Source organism: Schistocerca cancellata, unplaced genomic scaffold, assembly GCF_023864275.1.
Source record: "Schistocerca cancellata isolate TAMUIC-IGC-003103 unplaced genomic scaffold, iqSchCanc2.1 HiC_scaffold_1078, whole genome shotgun sequence".
NCBI classification, from domain to species: domain Eukaryota; kingdom Metazoa; phylum Arthropoda; class Insecta; order Orthoptera; family Acrididae; genus Schistocerca; species Schistocerca cancellata.
Window position 1 is genome coordinate 51890 of NW_026047077.1, and position 17682 is coordinate 69571.

At 49.0% G+C, this 17682-nt stretch overlaps 24 non-coding genes across 24 annotated transcripts; 12 read left to right on the top strand and 12 right to left on the bottom strand.

Annotated features, from left to right (window-relative positions):
- Nucleotides 1–293: 293 nt before the first annotated feature.
- Nucleotides 294–365, bottom strand: Trnap-ugg (transfer RNA proline (anticodon UGG)). Its single transcript has one exon. It is a non-coding gene; the product is annotated as a tRNA-Pro (tRNA).
- A 1500-nt stretch (nucleotides 366–1865) lies between these two features.
- Trnav-aac (transfer RNA valine (anticodon AAC)) lies at nucleotides 1866–1938 on the top strand. Its single transcript has one exon. It is a non-coding gene; the product is annotated as a tRNA-Val (tRNA).
- Nucleotides 1939–2146: 208 nt separating this feature from the next.
- Trnap-cgg (transfer RNA proline (anticodon CGG)) lies at nucleotides 2147–2218 on the bottom strand. The gene has a single exon. It is a non-coding gene; the product is annotated as a tRNA-Pro (tRNA).
- A 234-nt stretch (nucleotides 2219–2452) lies between these two features.
- Nucleotides 2453–2525, top strand: Trnav-uac (transfer RNA valine (anticodon UAC)). Its single transcript has one exon. It is a non-coding gene; the product is annotated as a tRNA-Val (tRNA).
- A 636-nt stretch (nucleotides 2526–3161) lies between these two features.
- On the bottom strand, nucleotides 3162–3233 carry Trnap-ugg (transfer RNA proline (anticodon UGG)). Its single transcript has one exon. It is a non-coding gene; the product is annotated as a tRNA-Pro (tRNA).
- A 1500-nt stretch (nucleotides 3234–4733) lies between these two features.
- On the top strand, nucleotides 4734–4806 carry Trnav-aac (transfer RNA valine (anticodon AAC)). Its single transcript has one exon. It is a non-coding gene; the product is annotated as a tRNA-Val (tRNA).
- Nucleotides 4807–5014: 208 nt separating this feature from the next.
- Nucleotides 5015–5086, bottom strand: Trnap-cgg (transfer RNA proline (anticodon CGG)). Its single transcript has one exon. It is a non-coding gene; the product is annotated as a tRNA-Pro (tRNA).
- A 234-nt stretch (nucleotides 5087–5320) lies between these two features.
- Nucleotides 5321–5393, top strand: Trnav-uac (transfer RNA valine (anticodon UAC)). The gene has a single exon. It is a non-coding gene; the product is annotated as a tRNA-Val (tRNA).
- Nucleotides 5394–7601: 2208 nt separating this feature from the next.
- Trnav-aac (transfer RNA valine (anticodon AAC)) lies at nucleotides 7602–7674 on the top strand. The gene has a single exon. It is a non-coding gene; the product is annotated as a tRNA-Val (tRNA).
- A 208-nt stretch (nucleotides 7675–7882) lies between these two features.
- Nucleotides 7883–7954, bottom strand: Trnap-cgg (transfer RNA proline (anticodon CGG)). Its single transcript has one exon. It is a non-coding gene; the product is annotated as a tRNA-Pro (tRNA).
- A 234-nt stretch (nucleotides 7955–8188) lies between these two features.
- Nucleotides 8189–8261, top strand: Trnav-uac (transfer RNA valine (anticodon UAC)). Its single transcript has one exon. It is a non-coding gene; the product is annotated as a tRNA-Val (tRNA).
- A 636-nt stretch (nucleotides 8262–8897) lies between these two features.
- Nucleotides 8898–8969, bottom strand: Trnap-ugg (transfer RNA proline (anticodon UGG)). The gene has a single exon. It is a non-coding gene; the product is annotated as a tRNA-Pro (tRNA).
- A 1500-nt stretch (nucleotides 8970–10469) lies between these two features.
- Trnav-aac (transfer RNA valine (anticodon AAC)) lies at nucleotides 10470–10542 on the top strand. Its single transcript has one exon. It is a non-coding gene; the product is annotated as a tRNA-Val (tRNA).
- A 208-nt stretch (nucleotides 10543–10750) lies between these two features.
- Nucleotides 10751–10822, bottom strand: Trnap-cgg (transfer RNA proline (anticodon CGG)). Its single transcript has one exon. It is a non-coding gene; the product is annotated as a tRNA-Pro (tRNA).
- Nucleotides 10823–11056: 234 nt separating this feature from the next.
- Nucleotides 11057–11129, top strand: Trnav-uac (transfer RNA valine (anticodon UAC)). Its single transcript has one exon. It is a non-coding gene; the product is annotated as a tRNA-Val (tRNA).
- A 636-nt stretch (nucleotides 11130–11765) lies between these two features.
- Trnap-ugg (transfer RNA proline (anticodon UGG)) lies at nucleotides 11766–11837 on the bottom strand. The gene has a single exon. It is a non-coding gene; the product is annotated as a tRNA-Pro (tRNA).
- Nucleotides 11838–13337: 1500 nt separating this feature from the next.
- Nucleotides 13338–13410, top strand: Trnav-aac (transfer RNA valine (anticodon AAC)). The gene has a single exon. It is a non-coding gene; the product is annotated as a tRNA-Val (tRNA).
- A 208-nt stretch (nucleotides 13411–13618) lies between these two features.
- Trnap-cgg (transfer RNA proline (anticodon CGG)) lies at nucleotides 13619–13690 on the bottom strand. The gene has a single exon. It is a non-coding gene; the product is annotated as a tRNA-Pro (tRNA).
- Nucleotides 13691–13924: 234 nt separating this feature from the next.
- Nucleotides 13925–13997, top strand: Trnav-uac (transfer RNA valine (anticodon UAC)). Its single transcript has one exon. It is a non-coding gene; the product is annotated as a tRNA-Val (tRNA).
- Nucleotides 13998–14633: 636 nt separating this feature from the next.
- Nucleotides 14634–14705, bottom strand: Trnap-ugg (transfer RNA proline (anticodon UGG)). The gene has a single exon. It is a non-coding gene; the product is annotated as a tRNA-Pro (tRNA).
- Nucleotides 14706–16205: 1500 nt separating this feature from the next.
- On the top strand, nucleotides 16206–16278 carry Trnav-aac (transfer RNA valine (anticodon AAC)). Its single transcript has one exon. It is a non-coding gene; the product is annotated as a tRNA-Val (tRNA).
- Nucleotides 16279–16486: 208 nt separating this feature from the next.
- On the bottom strand, nucleotides 16487–16558 carry Trnap-cgg (transfer RNA proline (anticodon CGG)). The gene has a single exon. It is a non-coding gene; the product is annotated as a tRNA-Pro (tRNA).
- Nucleotides 16559–16792: 234 nt separating this feature from the next.
- On the top strand, nucleotides 16793–16865 carry Trnav-uac (transfer RNA valine (anticodon UAC)). Its single transcript has one exon. It is a non-coding gene; the product is annotated as a tRNA-Val (tRNA).
- A 636-nt stretch (nucleotides 16866–17501) lies between these two features.
- Nucleotides 17502–17573, bottom strand: Trnap-ugg (transfer RNA proline (anticodon UGG)). The gene has a single exon. It is a non-coding gene; the product is annotated as a tRNA-Pro (tRNA).
- Nucleotides 17574–17682: the final 109 nt, after the last annotated feature.

A 17682-nucleotide genomic window follows, 5' to 3' on the forward strand; every position in this document is an offset into this window, starting at 1 on the left:
TGTCGTCGCTAATCAGATGAAGGTAGACTGCTCCACGATTGAGGTTCGTCTCCACTCACGGTGCACATGTTCTGCAAAGACAACCTTTGTTTTCCGTTGCATGCAAGATTACTGTCGGCTCTTCTACAGCAATCGACCCATGTAATTTACTGGTGTCAGATTCTTGTCATATCAAACGGTCCCTTCATCACCGTAGTGCTACACAAAGCGTGCTGCGGCAGGCATCTATTCTTCATTGCAGACCTGCAAACGTGGGTGAGCTCCACCTACTCTTCAGCACGGTCAAAACGGTAGGGCTCGTGCGGGATTTGAACCCGGGAGCTCCTGCACCCAAAGCAGGAATCATACCCCTAGACCAACGAGCCATCTGCCAGTAGCAATGAAGCTAATCCCAAGCAGTCCAGCTCCGAGGAACACTAACTTCCATGTAAATCAGAAACAAAAGCGCTTTCTGAAGGCAGCGCTCACCACTGATGGGAAGAATATGAAAGGCAATGAATATAGAGTGAATAATTTCATCGCGCTCTGCAGATGAACAGACGGTGGTGTTTCACTTTCGTCATGTGCTTTCTCAGTGTCAAGGGAAGGCAAATGCACTAAACAAAAGAACATCGGGAATCCGAAACACCAACTCATAACGAAAAGATTGCGGAATATACTGCAAGCAAAACTTCCAGAAGACCACTCCTGAAGGCGTCGGTGCCTTAACAATTATTCCGTGCAGCAATGATCATCTAGGAAGAGCCAACTGTACGTGTCGCTCCACCACACAACTTTTTTTTATATTGTTTTACCTAAATTCCCATTACCTCTTCGTTACAAGAATACTGATGGTTTTCACCTGATCTGCTTCGTCCAGCAGCGATAGTAGTAAGTAAATCGACGACAGTTTCATTAAAAGTAGGTCAGACACAGAAATCGGAGTTACGTGTAGCTCATGTTATTACGCTTTCAAATGCAGTTCTCCGGCTGGGAGTAGTGGCGTACTCCTGTAATCCAAGCGTCTGGGAGGCCGTTGTTGTGGAAGAGATCTGGGAACAACTACAGATTCGGCCGTTTCATCAGCTCAGGAACGACCGCGACGCCTTCATCGAGCTCTGCAGATTGACCAGATAGCAGTGCGGAATTTTCGGCTAGTGGTGGCTCGGGGTTAAGAGAAGTCGAGAGCAGTGAGCAAAACTACATCGGGAAACCGAAACAGACGACTCATAACGAAAAGATTGCGGAATGTACTGCAAAAGCAAAACTTCGAGAAGGCGAACTCTGAAGCCGTCGGTGCCTTAACAATCATTCCGTGCAGCAACGATAATCTGGCGAGAGCGAGGCGTGGTTGTCGCTCGACCACACAACACATTTTATATAATGTTCTACTTATTCTAAACTTGCGTTTCCAGATCATCAGTAAAATACTGTGTGATTTACACCTGGTTTCCTTCTTCCAAAAGCGATATTAAGAAGTACATCGACTGCAGCGTCATTGACGGCCGTGGGTCCGGGCGCCGGCGCGCCAGCGGTGGCCTGTCGGAGCTGCTGGTGCCTCCATGTAGAGCTACCGCTGAGCCCGGGCTCCTCGCCGCTAACGAAGTGATTGATTTTGGTGACTTCATTTGCAATAGCGACTGCGCGAATTGACGGTACCTCGTATGGAAAGAATGAGTAGCTGATGCTGCTGAGGACTCGGCCGCGAGCATTTCCGACGACTTCTTGGGCTCTCATTCGTGATGGCATTCAGACAGGCAAGGGTGCTGTCGATTGTTGCATACGAATGCAAAATACCTGCATTGTGCGTTTCCGCAAAGTGAGTTTTACGCCAAAGTTGCGATCGTCCTACAAGTTGTGTCAGATGTGGAGCACAGAGCGTAGCAGTTTCCGTGGTGTAGCGGTTATCACGTCTGCCTAACACGCAGAAGGTCCCCGGTTCGATTCCGGGCGGAAACACTTTTTCGTCGCACTCAACAAGACCCTTGCTACAATCTCTACTGTGACCATTTAAATCAATTTCAAACGGCCCACCACCAGGGCTCAGATGATACATGAAACTCTTTCAGAACCGGCTACTTGGTTTTTGTGCTTAACTGGAGGGCTGGAAATGCGCGGAACAGCCGCCGGCATGACGGTAGTTGCCACACGTTTGCACAAAACGCAAGGGCTCGTCCGGGATTTGAACCCGGGACCTCCTGCACCCGAAGCAGGAATCATACCCCTAGACCAACGAGCCTGTTCGTAGCGTCTAAGCGCTGCACATGACTGCCGCCTCCGTTCTTGGTATCACCATGCAGAGCTGCCGCTCACCCAGCGTTTTCCCTGGCTGTTGCGGTTTGATTGTTTTCATCGATGTCTTTTACAATAGCAACTTCTAGAATCGGAGGGAGCTCGTAGCCGATGCCTTTGCTTACGCAGGAAAAATCTGTTGCCACTACGGGTTTCTAGGTAGAACAACCGCAGAGCCGTCGTTTCCGTGGTGTAGCGGTTATCACGTCTGCTTTACACGCAGAAGGTCCCCGGTTCGATCCCGGGCGGAAACACGACTTTTTTTAAACCCCTTTTCGGATTCCATTTCCGAGATAACGTCACGTCTGCGTATGCAGGGATAATAAATGTCGTGTGCTACACGGATATCGCTTCATTTTACTGTCAAATGCTCTTGCTCCCATAGTGTACCGGTATTCAGTAACTCAGAACGCTCGTAGCTCCATTCTGGCCGGCAAAGTTTATAATCCATTTCTTCAGGACTACTTCAAGTGCGCTTCATACTGGCTTTCCTGAGCTCACTGCACTCGCCTTGTCACAGCTGTGTTGAAGTGTGAACGTAACTAATAGTGAGAAACTCTTAACTACGCTCAGTCTTGTATCCCACCCTTTGGTTGTTGTCGTCGCTAATCAGATGAAGGTAGACTGCTCCACGATTGAGGTTCGTCTCCACTCACGGTGCACATGTTCTGCAAAGACAACCTTTGTTTTCCGTTGCATGCAAGATTACTGTCGGCTCTTCTACAGCAATCGACCCATGTAATTTACTGGTGTCAGATTCTTGTCATATCAAACGGTCCCTTCATCACCGTAGTGCTACATAAAGCGTGCTGCCGCAGGCATCTATTCTTCATTGCAGAGCTGCAAACGTGGGTGAGCTCCACCTACTCTTCAGCACGGTCAAAACGGTAGGGCTCGTGCGGGATTTGAACCCGGGACCTCCTGCACCCAAAGCAGGAATCATACCCCTAGACCAACGAGCCACCTGCCAGTAGCAATGAAGCTAATCCCAAGCAGTCCAGCTCCGAGGAACACTAACTTCCATGTAAATCAGAAACAAAAGCGCTTTCTGAAGGCAGCGCTCACCACTGATGGGAAGAATATGAAAGGCAATGAATATAGAGTGAATAATTTCATCGCGCTCTGCAGATGAACAGACGGTGGTGTTTCACTTTCGTCATGTGCTTTCTCAGTGTCAAGGGAAGGCAAATGCACTAAACAAAAGAACATCGGGAATCCGAAACACCAACTCATAACGAAAAGATTGCGGAATATACTGCAAGCAAAACTTCCAGAAGACCACTCCTGAAGGCGTCGGTGCCTTAACAATTATTCCGTGCAGCAATGATCATCTAGGAAGAGCCAATTGTACGTGTCGCTCCACCACACAACTTTTTTTTATATTGTTTTACCTAAATTCCCATTACCTCTTCGTTACAAGAATACTGATGGTTTTCACCTGATCTGCTTCGTCCAGCAGCGATAGTAGTAAGTAAATCGACGACAGTTTCATTAAAAGTAGGTCAGACACAGAAATCGGAGTTACGTGTAGCTCATGTTATTACGCTTTCAAATGCAGTTCTCCGGCTGGGAGTAGTGGCGTACTCCTGTAATCCAAGCGTCTGGGAGGCCGTTGTTGTGGAAGAGATCTGGGAACAACTACAGATTCGGCCGTTTCATCAGCTCAGGAACGACCGCGACGCCTTCATCGAGCTCTGCAGATTGACCAGATAGCAGTGCGGAATTTTCGGCTAGTGGTGGCTCGGGGTTAAGAGAAGTCGAGAGCAGTGAGCAAAACTACATCGGGAAACCGAAACAGACGACTCATAACGAAAAGATTGCGGAATGTACTGCAAAAGCAAAACTTCGAGAAGACGAACTCTGAAGCCGTCGGTGCCTTAACAATCATTCCGTGCAGCAACGATAATCGGGCGAGAGCGAGGCGTGGGTGTCGCTCGACCACACAACACATTTTATATAATGTTCTACTTATTCTAAACTTGCGTTTCCAGATCATCAGTAAAATACTGTGTGATTTACACCTGGTTTCCTTCTTCCAAAAGCGATATTAAGAAGTACATCGACTGCAGCGTCATTGACGGCCGTGGGTCCGGGCGCCGGCGCGCCAGCGGTGGCCTGTCGGAGCTGCTGGTGCCTCCATGTAGAGCTACCGCTGAGCCCGGCCTCCTCGCCGCTAACGAAGTGATTGATTTTGGTGACATCATTTGCAATAGCGACTGCGCGAATTGACGGTACCTCGTATGGAAAGAATGAGTAGCTGATGCTGCTGAGGACTCGGCCGCGAGCATTTCCGACGACTTCTTGGGCTCTCATTCGTGATGGCATTCAGACAGGCAAGGGTGCTGTCGATTGTTGCATACGAATGCGAAATACCTGCATTGTGCGTTTCCGCAAAGTGATTTTTACGCCAAAGTTGCGATCGTCCTACAAGTTGTGTCAGATGTGGAGCACAGAGCGTAGCAGTTTCCGTGGTGTAGCGGTTATCACGTCTGCCTAACACGCAGAAGGTCCCCGGTTCGATTCCGGGCGGAAACACTTTTTCGTCGCACTCAACAAGACCCTTGATACAATCTCTACTGTGACCATTTTAAACAATTTCAAACGGCCCACCACCAGGGCTCAGATGATACATGAAACTCTTTCAGAACCGGCTACTTGGTTTTTGTGCTTAACTGGAGGGCTGGAAATGCGCGGAACAGCCGCCGGCATGACGGTAGTTGCCACACGTTTGCACAAACCGCAAGGGCTCGTCCGGGATTTGAACCCGGGACCTCCTGCACCCGAAGCAGGAATCATACCCCTAGACCAACGAGCCTGTTCGTAGCGTCTAAGCGCTGCACATGACTGACGCCTCCGTTCTTGGTATCACCATGCAGAGCTGCCGCTCACCCAGCGTTTTCCCTGGCTGTTGCGGTTTGATTGTTTTCATCGATGTCTTTTACAATAGCAACTTCTAGAATCGGAGGGAGCTCGTAGCCGATGCCTTTGCTTACGCAGGAAAAATCTGTTGCCACTACGGGTTTCTAGGTAGAACAGCCGCAGAGCCGTCGTTTCCGTGGTGTAGCGGTTATCACGTCTGCTTTACACGCAGAAGGTCCCCGGTTCGATCCCGGGCGGAAACACGAGTTTTTTTAAACCCCTTTTCGGATTCCATTTCCGAGATAACGTCACGTCTGCGTATGCAGGGATAATAAATGTCGTGTGCTACACGGATATCGCTTCATTTTACTGTCAAATGCTCTTGCTCCCATAGTGTACCGGTATTCAGTAACTCAGAACGCTCGTAGCTCCATTCTGGCCGGCAAAGTTTATAATCCATTTCTTCAGGACTACTTCAAGTGCGCTTCATACTGGCTTTCCTGAGCTCACTGCACTCGCCTTGTCACAGCTCTGTTGAAGTGTGAACGTAACTAATAGTGAGAAACTCTTAACTACGCTCAGTCTTGTATCCCACCCTTTGGTTGTTGTCGTCGCTAATCAGATGAAGGTAGACTGCTCCACGATTGAGGTTCGTCTCCACTCACGGTGCACATGTTCTGCAAAGACAACCTTTGTTTTCCGTTGCATGCAAGATTACTGTCGGCTCTTCTACAGCAATCGACCCATGTAATTTACTGGTGTCAGATTCTTGTCATATCAAACGGTCCCTTCATCACCGTAGTGCTACACAAAGCGTGCTGCGGCAGGCATCTATTCTTCATTGCAGACCTGCAAACGTGGGTGAGCTCCACCTACTCTTCAGCACGGTCAAAACGGTAGGGCTCGTGCGGGATTTGAACCCGGGAGCTCCTGCACCCAAAGCAGGAATCATACCCCTAGCCCAACGAGCCATCTGCCAGTAGCAATGAAGCTAATCCCAAGCAGTCCAGCTCCGAGGAACACTAACTTCCATGTAAATCAGAAACAAAAGCGCTTTCTGAAGGCAGCGCTCACCACTGATGGGAAGAATATGAAAGGCAATGAATATAGAGTGAATAAATTCATCGCGCTCTGCAGATGAACAGACGGTGGTGTTTCACTTTCGTCATGTGCTTTCTCAGTGTCAAGGGAAGGCAAATGCACTAAACAAAAGAACATCGGGAATCCGAAACACCAACTCATAACGAAAAGATTGCGGAATATACTGCAAGCAAAACTTCCAGAAGACCACTCCTGAAGGCGTCGGTGCCTTAACAATTATTCCGTGCAGCAATGATCATCTAGGAAGAGCCAACTGTACGTGTCGCTCCACCACACAACTTTTTTTTATATTGTTTTACCTAAATTCCCATTACCTCTTCGTTACAAGAATACTGATGGTTTTCACCTGATCTGCTTCGTCCAGCAGCGATAGTAGTAAGTAAATCGACGACAGTTTCATTAAAAGTAGGTCAGACACAGAAATCGGAGTTACGTGTAGCTCATGTTATTACGCTTTCAAATGCAGTTCTCCGGCTGGGAGTAGTGGCGTACTCCTGTAATCCAAGCGTCTGGGAGGCCGTTGTTGTGGAAGAGATCTGGGAACAACTACAGATTCGGCCGTTTCATCAGCTCAGGAACGACCGCGACGCCTTCATCGAGCTCTGCAGATTGACCAGATAGCAGTGCGTAATTTTCGGCTAGTGGTGGCTCGGGGTTAAGAGAAGTCGAGAGCAGTGAGCAAAACTACATCGGGAAACCGAAACAGACGACTCATAACGAAAAGATTGCGGAATGTACTGCAAAAGCAAAACTTCGAGAAGACGAACTCTGAAGCCGTCGGTGCCTTAACAATCATTCCGTGCAGCAACGATAATCTGGCGAGAGCGAGGCGTGGGTGTCGCTCGACCACACAACACATTTTATATAATGTTCTACTTATTCTAAACTTGCGTTTCCAGATCATCAGTAAAATACTGTGTGATTTACACCTGGTTTCCTTCTTCCAAAAGCGATATTAAGAAGTACATCGACTGCAGCGTCATTGACGGTCGTGGGTCCGGGCGCCGGCGCGCCAGCGGTGGCCTGACGGAGCTGCTGGTGCCTTCATGTAGAGCTACCGCTGAGTCCGGGCTCCTCGCCGCTAACGAAGTGATTGCTTTTGGTGACATCATTTGCAATAGCGACTGCGCGAATTGACGGTACCTCGTATGGAAAGAATGAGAAGCTGATGCTGCTGAGGACTCGGCCGCGAGCATTTCCGACGACTTCTTGGGCTCTCATTCGTGATGGCATTCAGACAGGCAAGGGTGCTGTCGATTGTTGCATACGAATGCGAAATACCTGCATTGTGCGTTTCCGCAAAGTGATTTTTACGCCAAAGTTGCGATCGTCCTACAAGTTGTGTCAGATGTGGAGCACAGAGCGTAGCAGTTTCCGTGGTGTAGCGGTTATCACGTCTGCCTAACACGCAGAAGGTCCCCGGTTCGATTCCGGGCGGAAACACTTTTTCGTCGCACTCAACAAGACCCTTGATACAATCTCTACTGTGACCATTTTAAACAATTTCAAACGGCCCACCACCAGGGCTCAGATGATACATGAAACTCTTTCAGAACCGGCTACTTGGTTTTTGTGCTTAACTGGAGGGCTGGAAATGCGCGGAACAGCCGCCGGCATGACGGTAGTTGCCACACGTTTGCACAAACCGCAAGGGCTCGTCCGGGATTTGAACCCGGGACCTCCTGCACCCGAAGCAGGAATCATACCCCTAGACCAACGAGCCTGTTCGTAGCGTCTAAGCGCTGCACATGACTGACGCCTCCGTTCTTGGTATCACCATGCAGAGCTGCCGCTCACCCAGCGTTTTCCCTGGCTGTTGCGGTTTGATTGTTTTCATCGATGTCTTTTACAATAGCAACTTCTAGAATCGGAGGGAGCTCGTAGCCGATGCCTTTGCTTACGCAGGAAAAATCTGTTGCCACTACGGGTTTCTAGGTAGAACAGCCGCAGAGCCGTCGTTTCCGTGGTGTAGCGGTTATCACGTCTGCTTTACACGCAGAAGGTCCCCGGTTCGATCCCGGGCGGAAACACGAGTTTTTTTAAACCCCTTTTCGGATTCCATTTCCGAGATAACGTCACGTCTGCGTATGCAGGGATAATAAATGTCGTGTGCTACACGGATATCGCTTCATTTTACTGTCAAATGCTCTTGCTCCCATAGTGTACCGGTATTCAGTAACTCAGAACGCTCGTAGCTCCATTCTGGCCGGCAAAGTTTATAATCCATTTCTTCAGGACTACTTCAAGTGCGCTTCATACTGGCTTTCCTGAGCTCACTGCACTCGCCTTGTCACAGCTCTGTTGAAGTGTGAACGTAACTAATAGTGAGAAACTCTTAACTACGCTCAGTCTTGTATCCCACCCTTTGGTTGTTGTCGTCGCTAATCAGATGAAGGTAGACTGCTCCACGATTGAGGTTCGTCTCCACTCACGGTGCACATGTTCTGCAAAGACAACCTTTGTTTTCCGTTGCATGCAAGATTACTGTCGGCTCTTCTACAGCAATCGACCCATGTAATTTACTGGTGTCAGATTCTTGTCATATCAAACGGTCCCTTCATCACCGTAGTGCTACACAAAGCGTGCTGCGGCAGGCATCTATTCTTCATTGCAGACCTGCAAACGTGGGTGAGCTCCACCTACTCTTCAGCACGGTCAAAACGGTAGGGCTCGTGCGGGATTTGAACCCGGGAGCTCCTGCACCCAAAGCAGGAATCATACCCCTAGACCAACGAGCCATCTGCCAGTAGCAATGAAGCTAATCCCAAGCAGTCCAGCTCCGAGGAACACTAACTTCCATGTAAATCAGAAACAAAAGCGCTTTCTGAAGGCAGCGCTCACCACTGATGGGAAGAATATGAAAGGCAATGAATATAGAGTGAATAAATTCATCGCGCTCTGCAGATGAACAGACGGTGGTGTTTCACTTTCGTCATGTGCTTTCTCAGTGTCAAGGGAAGGCAAATGCACTAAACAAAAGAACATCGGGAATCCGAAACACCAACTCATAACGAAAAGATTGCGGAATATACTGCAAGCAAAACTTCCAGAAGACCACTCCTGAAGGCGTCGGTGCCTTAACAATTATTCCGTGCAGCAATGATCATCTAGGAAGAGCCAACTGTACGTGTCGCTCCACCACACAACTTTTTTTTATATTGTTTTACCTAAATTCCCATTACCTCTTCGTTACAAGAATACTGATGGTTTTCACCTGATCTGCTTCGTCCAGCAGCGATAGTAGTAAGTAAATCGACGACAGTTTCATTAAAAGTAGGTCAGACACAGAAATCGGAGTTACGTGTAGCTCATGTTATTACGCTTTCAAATGCAGTTCTCCGGCTGGGAGTAGTGGCGTACTCCTGTAATCCAAGCGTCTGGGAGGCCGTTGTTGTGGAAGAGATCTGGGAACAACTACAGATTCGGCCGTTTCATCAGCTCAGGAACGACCGCGACGCCTTCATCGAGCTCTGCAGATTGACCAGATAGCAGTGCGTAATTTTCGGCTAGTGGTGGCTCGGGGTTAAGAGAAGTCGAGAGCAGTGAGCAAAACTACATCGGGAAACCGAAACAGACGACTCATAACGAAAAGATTGCGGAATGTACTGCAAAAGCAAAACTTCGAGAAGACGAACTCTGAAGCCGTCGGTGCCTTAACAATCATTCCGTGCAGCAACGATAATCTGGCGAGAGCGAGGCGTGGGTGTCGCTCGACCACACAACACATTTTATATAATGTTCTACTTATTCTAAACTTGCGTTTCCAGATCATCAGTAAAATACTGTGTGATTTACACCTGGTTTCCTTCTTCCAAAAGCGATATTAAGAAGTACATCGACTGCAGCGTCATTGACGGTCGTGGGTCCGGGCGCCGGCGCGCCAGCGGTGGCCTGACGGAGCTGCTGGTGCCTTCATGTAGAGCTACCGCTGAGTCCGGGCTCCTCGCCGCTAACGAAGTGATTGCTTTTGGTGACATCATTTGCAATAGCGACTGCGCGAATTGACGGTACCTCGTATGGAAAGAATGAGAAGCTGATGCTGCTGAGGACTCGGCCGCGAGCATTTCCGACGACTTCTTGGGCTCTCATTCGTGATGGCATTCAGACAGGCAAGGGTGCTGTCGATTGTTGCATACGAATGCGAAATACCTGCATTGTGCGTTTCCGCAAAGTGATTTTTACGCCAAAGTTGCGATCGTCCTACAAGTTGTGTCAGATGTGGAGCACAGAGCGTAGCAGTTTCCGTGGTGTAGCGGTTATCACGTCTGCCTAACACGCAGAAGGTCCCCGGTTCGATTCCGGGCGGAAACACTTTTTCGTCGCACTCAACAAGACCCTTGCTACAATCTCTACTGTGACCATTTAAATCAATTTCAAACGGCCCACCACCAGGGCTCAGATGATACATGAAACTCTTTCAGAACCGGCTACTTGGTTTTTGTGCTTACCTGGAGGGCTGGAAATGCGCGGAACAGCCGCCGGCATGACGGTAGTTGCCACACGTTTGCACAAAACGCAAGGGCTCGTCCGGGATTTGAACCCGGGACCTCCTGCACCCGAAGCAGGAATCATACCCCTAGACCAACGAGCCTGTTCGTAGCGTCTAAGCGCTGCACATGACTGACGCCTCCGTTCTTGGTATCACCATGCAGAGCTGCCGCTCACCCAGCGTTTTCCCTGGCTGTTGCGGTTTGATTGTTTTCATCGATGTCTTTTACAATAGCAACTTCTAGAATCGGAGGGAGCTCGTAGGCGATGCCTTTGCTTACGCAGGAAAAATCTGTTGCCACTACGGGTTTCTAGGTAGAACAGCCGCAGAGCCGTCGTTTCCGTGGTGTAGCGGTTATCACGTCTGCTTTACACGCAGAAGGTCCCCGGTTCGATCCCGGGCGGAAACACGAGTTTTTTTAAACCCCTTTTCGGATTCCATTTCCGAGATAACGTCACGTCTGCGTATGCATGGATAATAAATGTCGTGTGCTACACGGATATCGCTTCATTTTACTGTCAAATGCTCTTGCTCCCATAGTGTACCGGTATTCAGTAACTCAGAACGCTCGTAGCTCCATTCTGGCCGGCAAAGTTTATAATCCATTTCTTCAGGACTACTTCAAGTGCGCTTCATACTGGCTTTCCTGAGCTCACTGCACTCGCCTTGTCACAGCTCTGTTGAAGTGTGAACGTAACTAATAGTGAGAAACTCTTAACTACGCTCAGTCTTGTATCCCACCCTTTGGTTGTTGTCGTCGCTAATCAGATGAAGGTAGACTGCTCCACGATTGAGGTTCGTCTCCACTCACGGTGCACATGTTCTGCAAAGACAACCTTTGTTTTCCGTTGCATGCAAGATTACTGTCGGCTCTTCTACAGCAATCGACCCATGTAATTTACTGGTGTCAGATTCTTGCCATATCAAACGGTCCCTTCATCACCGTAGTGCTACACAAAGCGTGCTGCGGCAGGCATCTATTCTTCATTACAGAGCTGCAAACGTGGGTGAGCTCCACCTACTCTTCAGCACGGTCAAAACGGTAGGGCTCGTCCGGGATTTGAACCCGGAACCTCCTGCACCCAAAGCAGGAATCATACCCCTAGACCAACGAGCCACCTGCCAGTAGCAATGAAGCTAATCCCAAGCAGTCCAGCTCCGAGGAACACTAACTTCCATGTAAATCAGAAACAAAAGCGCTTTCTGAAGGCAGCGCTCACCACTGATGGGAAGAATATGAAAGGCAATGAATATAGAGTGAATAATTTCATCGCGCTCTGCAGATGAACAGACGGTGGTGTTTCACTTTCGTCATGTGCTTTCTCAGTGTCAAGGGAAGGCAAATGCACTAAACAAAAGAACATCGGGAATCCGAAACACCAACTCATAACGAAAAGATTGCGGAATATACTGCAAGCAAAACTTCCAGAAGACCAATCCTGAAGGCGTCGGTGCCTTAACAATTATTCCGTGCAGCAATGATCATCTAGGAAGAGCCAACTGTACGTGTCGCTCCACCACACAACTTTTTTTGATATTGTTTTACCTAAATTTCCATTACCTCTTCGTTACAAGAATACTGATGGTTTTCACCTGATCTGCTTCGTCCAGCAGCGATAGTAGTAAGTAAATCGACGACAGTTTCATTAAAAGTAGGTCAGACACAGAAATCGGAGTTACGTGTAGCTCATGTTATTACGCTTTCAAATGCAGTTCTCCGGCTGGGAGTAGTGGCGTACTCCTGTAATCCAAGCGTCTGGGAGGCCGTTGTTGTGGAAGAGATCTGGGAACAACTACAGATTCGGCCGTTTCATCAGCTCAGGAACGACCGCGACGCCTTCATCGAGCTCTGCAGATTGACCAGATAGCAGTGCGGAATTTTCGGCTAGTGGTGGCTCGGGGTTAAGAGAAGTCGAGAGCAGTGAGCAAAACTACATCGGGAAACCGAAACAGACGACTCATAACGAAAAGATTGCGGAATGTACTGCAAAAGCAAAACTTCGAGAAGACGAACTCTGAAGCCGTCGGTGCCTTAACAATCATTCCGTGCAGCAACGATAATCTGGCGAGAGCGAGGCGTGGGTGTCGCTCGACCACACAACACATTTTATATAATGTTCTACTTATTCTAAACTTGCGTTTCCAGATCATCAGTAAAATACTGTGTGATTTACACCTGGTTTCCTTCTTCCAAAAGCGATATTAAGAAGTACATCGACTGCAGCGTCATTGACGGTCGTGGGTCCGGGCGCCGGCGCGCCAGCGGTGGCCTGACGGAGCTGCTGGTGCCTTCATGTAGAGCTACCGCTGAGTCCGGGCTCCTCGCCGCTAACGAAGTGATTGCTTTTGGTGACATCATTTGCAATAGCGACTGCGCGAATTGACGGTACCTCGTATGGAAAGAATGAGAAGCTGATGCTGCTGAGGACTCGGCCGCGAGCATTTCCGACGACTTCCTGGGCTCTCATTCGTGATGGCATTCAGACAGGCAAGGGTGCTGTCGATTGTTGCATACGAATGCGAAATACCTGCATTGTGCGTTTCCGCAAAGTGATTTTTACGCCAAAGTTGCGATCGTCCTACAAGTTGTGTCAGATGTGGAGCACAGAGCGTAGCAGTTTCCGTGGTGTAGCGGTTATCACGTCTGCCTAACACGCAGAAGGTCCCCGGTTCGATTCCGGGCGGAAACACTTTTTCGTCGCACTCAACAAGACCCTTGCTACAATCTCTACTGTGACCATTTAAATCAATTTCAAACGGCCCACCACCAGGGCTCAGATGATACATGAAACTCTTTCAGAACCGGCTACTTGGTTTTTGTGCTTACCTGGAGGGCTGGAAATGCGCGGAACAGCCGCCGGCATGACGGTAGTTGCCACACGTTTGCACAAAACGCAAGGGCTCGTCCGGGATTTGAACCCGGGACCTCCTGCACCCGAAGCAGGAATCATACCCCTAGACCAACGAGCCTGTTCGTAGCGTCTAAGCGCTGCACATGACTGACGCCTCCGTTCTTGGTATCACCATGCAGAGCTGCCGCTCACCCAGCGTTTTCCCTGGCTGTTGCGGTTTGATTGTTTTCATCGATGTCTTTTACAATAGCAACTTCTAGAATCGGAGGGAGCTCGTAGGCGATGCCTTTGCTTACGCAGGAAAAATCTGTTGCCACTACGGGTTTCTAGGTAGAACAGCCGCAGAGCCGTCGTTTCCGTGGTGTAGCGGTTATCACGTCTGCTTTACACGCAGAAGGTCCCCGGTTCGATCCCGGGCGGAAACACGAGTTTTTTTAAACCCCTTTTCGGATTCCATTTCCGAGATAACGTCACGTCTGCGTATGCATGGATAATAAATGTCGTGTGCTACACGGATATCGCTTCATTTTACTGTCAAATGCTCTTGCTCCCATAGTGTACCGGTATTCAGTAACTCAGAACGCTCGTAGCTCCATTCTGGCCGGCAAAGTTTATAATCCATTTCTTCAGGACTACTTCAAGTGCGCTTCATACTGGCTTTCCTGAGCTCACTGCACTCGCCTTGTCACAGCTCTGTTGAAGTGTGAACGTAACTAATAGTGAGAAACTCTTAACTACGCTCAGTCTTGTATCCCACCCTTTGGTTGTTGTCGTCGCTAATCAGATGAAGGTAGACTGCTCCACGATTGAGGTTCGTCTCCACTCACGGTGCACATGTTCTGCAAAGACAACCTTTGTTTTCCGTTGCATGCAAGATTACTGTCGGCTCTTCTACAGCAATCGACCCATGTAATTTACTGGTGTCAGATTCTTGCCATATCAAACGGTCCCTTCATCACCGTAGTGCTACACAAAGCGTGCTGCGGCAGGCATCTATTCTTCATTACAGAGCTGCAAACGTGGGTGAGCTCCACCTACTCTTCAGCACGGTCAAAACGGTAGGGCTCGTCCGGGATTTGAACCCGGAACCTCCTGCACCCAAAGCAGGAATCATACCCCTAGACCAACGAGCCACCTGCCAGTAGCAATGAAGCTAATCCCAAGCAGTCCAGCTCCGAGGAACACTAACTTCCATGTAAATCAGAAACAAAAGCGCTTTCTGAAGGCAGCGCTCACCACTGATGGGAAGAATATGAAAGGCAATGAATATAGAGTGAATAATTTCATCGCGCTCTGCAGATGAACAGACGGTGGTGTTTCACTTTCGTCATGTGCTTTCTCAGTGTCAAGGGAAGGCAAATGCACTAAACAAAAGAACATCGGGAATCCGAAACACCAACTCATAACGAAAAGATTGCGGAATATACTGCAAGCAAAACTTCCAGAAGACCAATCCTGAAGGCGTCGGTGCCTTAACAATTATTCCGTGCAGCAATGATCATCTAGGAAGAGCCAACTGTACGTGTCGCTCCACCACACAACTTTTTTTGATATTGTTTTACCTAAATTTCCATTACCTCTTCGTTACAAGAATACTGATGGTTTTCACCTGATCTGCTTCGTCCAGCAGCGATAGTAGTAAGTAAATCGACGACAGTTTCATTAAAAGTAGGTCAGACACAGAAATCGGAGTTACGTGTAGCTCATGTTATTACGCTTTCAAATGCAGTTCTCCGGCTGGGAGTAGTGGCGTACTCCTGTAATCCAAGCGTCTGGGAGGCCGTTGTTGTGGAAGAGATCTGGGAACAACTACAGATTCGGCCGTTTCATCAGCTCAGGAACGACCGCGACGCCTTCATCGAGCTCTGCAGATTGACCAGATAGCAGTGCGGAATTTTCGGCTAGTGGTGGCTCGGGGTTAAGAGAAGTCGAGAGCAGTGAGCAAAACTACATCGGGAAACCGAAACAGACGACTCATAACGAAAAGATTGCGGAATGTACTGCAAAAGCAAAACTTCGAGAAGACGAACTCTGAAGCCGTCGGTGCCTTAACAATCATTCCGTGCAGCAACGATAATCTGGCGAGAGCGAGGCGTGGGTGTCGCTCGACCACACAACACATTTTATATAATGTTCTACTTATTCTAAACTTGCGTTTCCAGATCATCAGTAAAATACTGTGTGATTTACACCTGGTTTCCTTCTTCCAAAAGCGATATTAAGAAGTACATCGACTGCAGCGTCATTGACGGTCGTGGGTCCGGGCGCCGGCGCGCCAGCGGTGGCCTGACGGAGCTGCTGGTGCCTTCATGTAGAGCTACCGCTGAGTCCGGGCTCCTCGCCGCTAACGAAGTGATTGCTTTTGGTGACATCATTTGCAATAGCGACTGCGCGAATTGACGGTACCTCGTATGGAAAGAATGAGAAGCTGATGCTGCTGAGGACTCGGCCGCGAGCATTTCCGACGACTTCCTGGGCTCTCATTCGTGATGGCATTCAGACAGGCAAGGGTGCTGTCGATTGTTGCATACGAATGCGAAATACCTGCATTGTGCGTTTCCGCAAAGTGATTTTTACGCCAAAGTTGCGATCGTCCTACAAGTTGTGTCAGATGTGGAGCACAGAGCGTAGCAGTTTCCGTGGTGTAGCGGTTATCACGTCTGCCTAACACGCAGAAGGTCCCCGGTTCGATTCCGGGCGGAAACACTTTTTCGTCGCACTCAACAAGACCCTTGCTACAATCTCTACTGTGACCATTTAAATCAATTTCAAACGGCCCACCACCAGGGCTCAGATGATACATGAAACTCTTTCAGAACCGGCTACTTGGTTTTTGTGCTTACCTGGAGGGCTGGAAATGCGCGGAACAGCCGCCGGCATGACGGTAGTTGCCACACGTTTGCACAAAACGCAAGGGCTCGTCCGGGATTTGAACCCGGGACCTCCTGCACCCGAAGCAGGAATCATACCCCTAGACCAACGAGCCTGTTCGTAGCGTCTAAGCGCTGCACATGACTGACGCCTCCGTTCTTGGTATCACCATGCAGAGCTGCCGCTCACCCAGCGTTTTCCCTGGCTGTTGCGGTTTGATTGTTTTCATCGATGTCTTTTACAATAGCAACTTCTAGAATCGGAGGGAGCTCGTAGGCGATGCCTTTGCTTACGCAGGAAAAATCTGTTGCCACTACGGGTTTCTAGGTAGAACGGCCGCACAGCCGTCGTTTCCGTGGTGTAGCGGTTATCACGTCTGCTTTACACGCAGAAGGTCCCCGGTTCGATCCCGGGCGGAAACACGACTTTTTTTAAACCCCTTTTCGGATTCCATTTCCGAGATAACGTCACGTCTGCGTATGCATGGATAATAAATGTCGTGTGCTACACGGATATCGCTTCATTTTACTGTCAAATGCTCTTGCTCCCATAGTGTACCGGTATTCAGTAACTCAGAACGCTCGTAGCTCCATTCTGGCCGGCAAAGTTTATAATCCATTTCTTCAGGACTACTTCAAGTGCGCTTCATACTGGCTTTCCTGAGCTCACTGCACTCGCCTTGTCACAGCTCTGTTGAAGTGTGAACGTAACTAATAGTGAGAAACTCTTAACTACGCTCAGTCTTGTATCCCACCCTTTGGTTGTTGTCGTCGCTAATCAGATGAAGGTAGACTGCTCCACGATTGAGGTTCGTCTCCACTCACGGTGCACATGTTCTGCAAAGACAACCTTTGTTTTCCGTTGCATGCAAGATTACTGTCGGCTCTTCTACAGCAATCGACCCATGTAATTTACTGGTGTCAGATTCTTGCCATATCAAACGGTCCCTTCATCACCGTAGTGCTACACAAAGCGTGCTGCGGCAGGCATCTATTCTTCATTACAGAGCTGCAAACGTGGGTGAGCTCCACCTACTCTTCAGCACGGTCAAAACGGTAGGGCTCGTCCGGGATTTGAACCCGGAACCTCCTGCACCCAAAGCAGGAATCATACCCCTAGACCAACGAGCCACCTGCCAGTAGCAATGAAGCTAATCCCAAGCAGTCCAGCTCCGAGGAACACTAACTTCCATGTAAATCAGAAACAAAAGCGCTTTCTGAAGGCAGCGCTCACCACTGA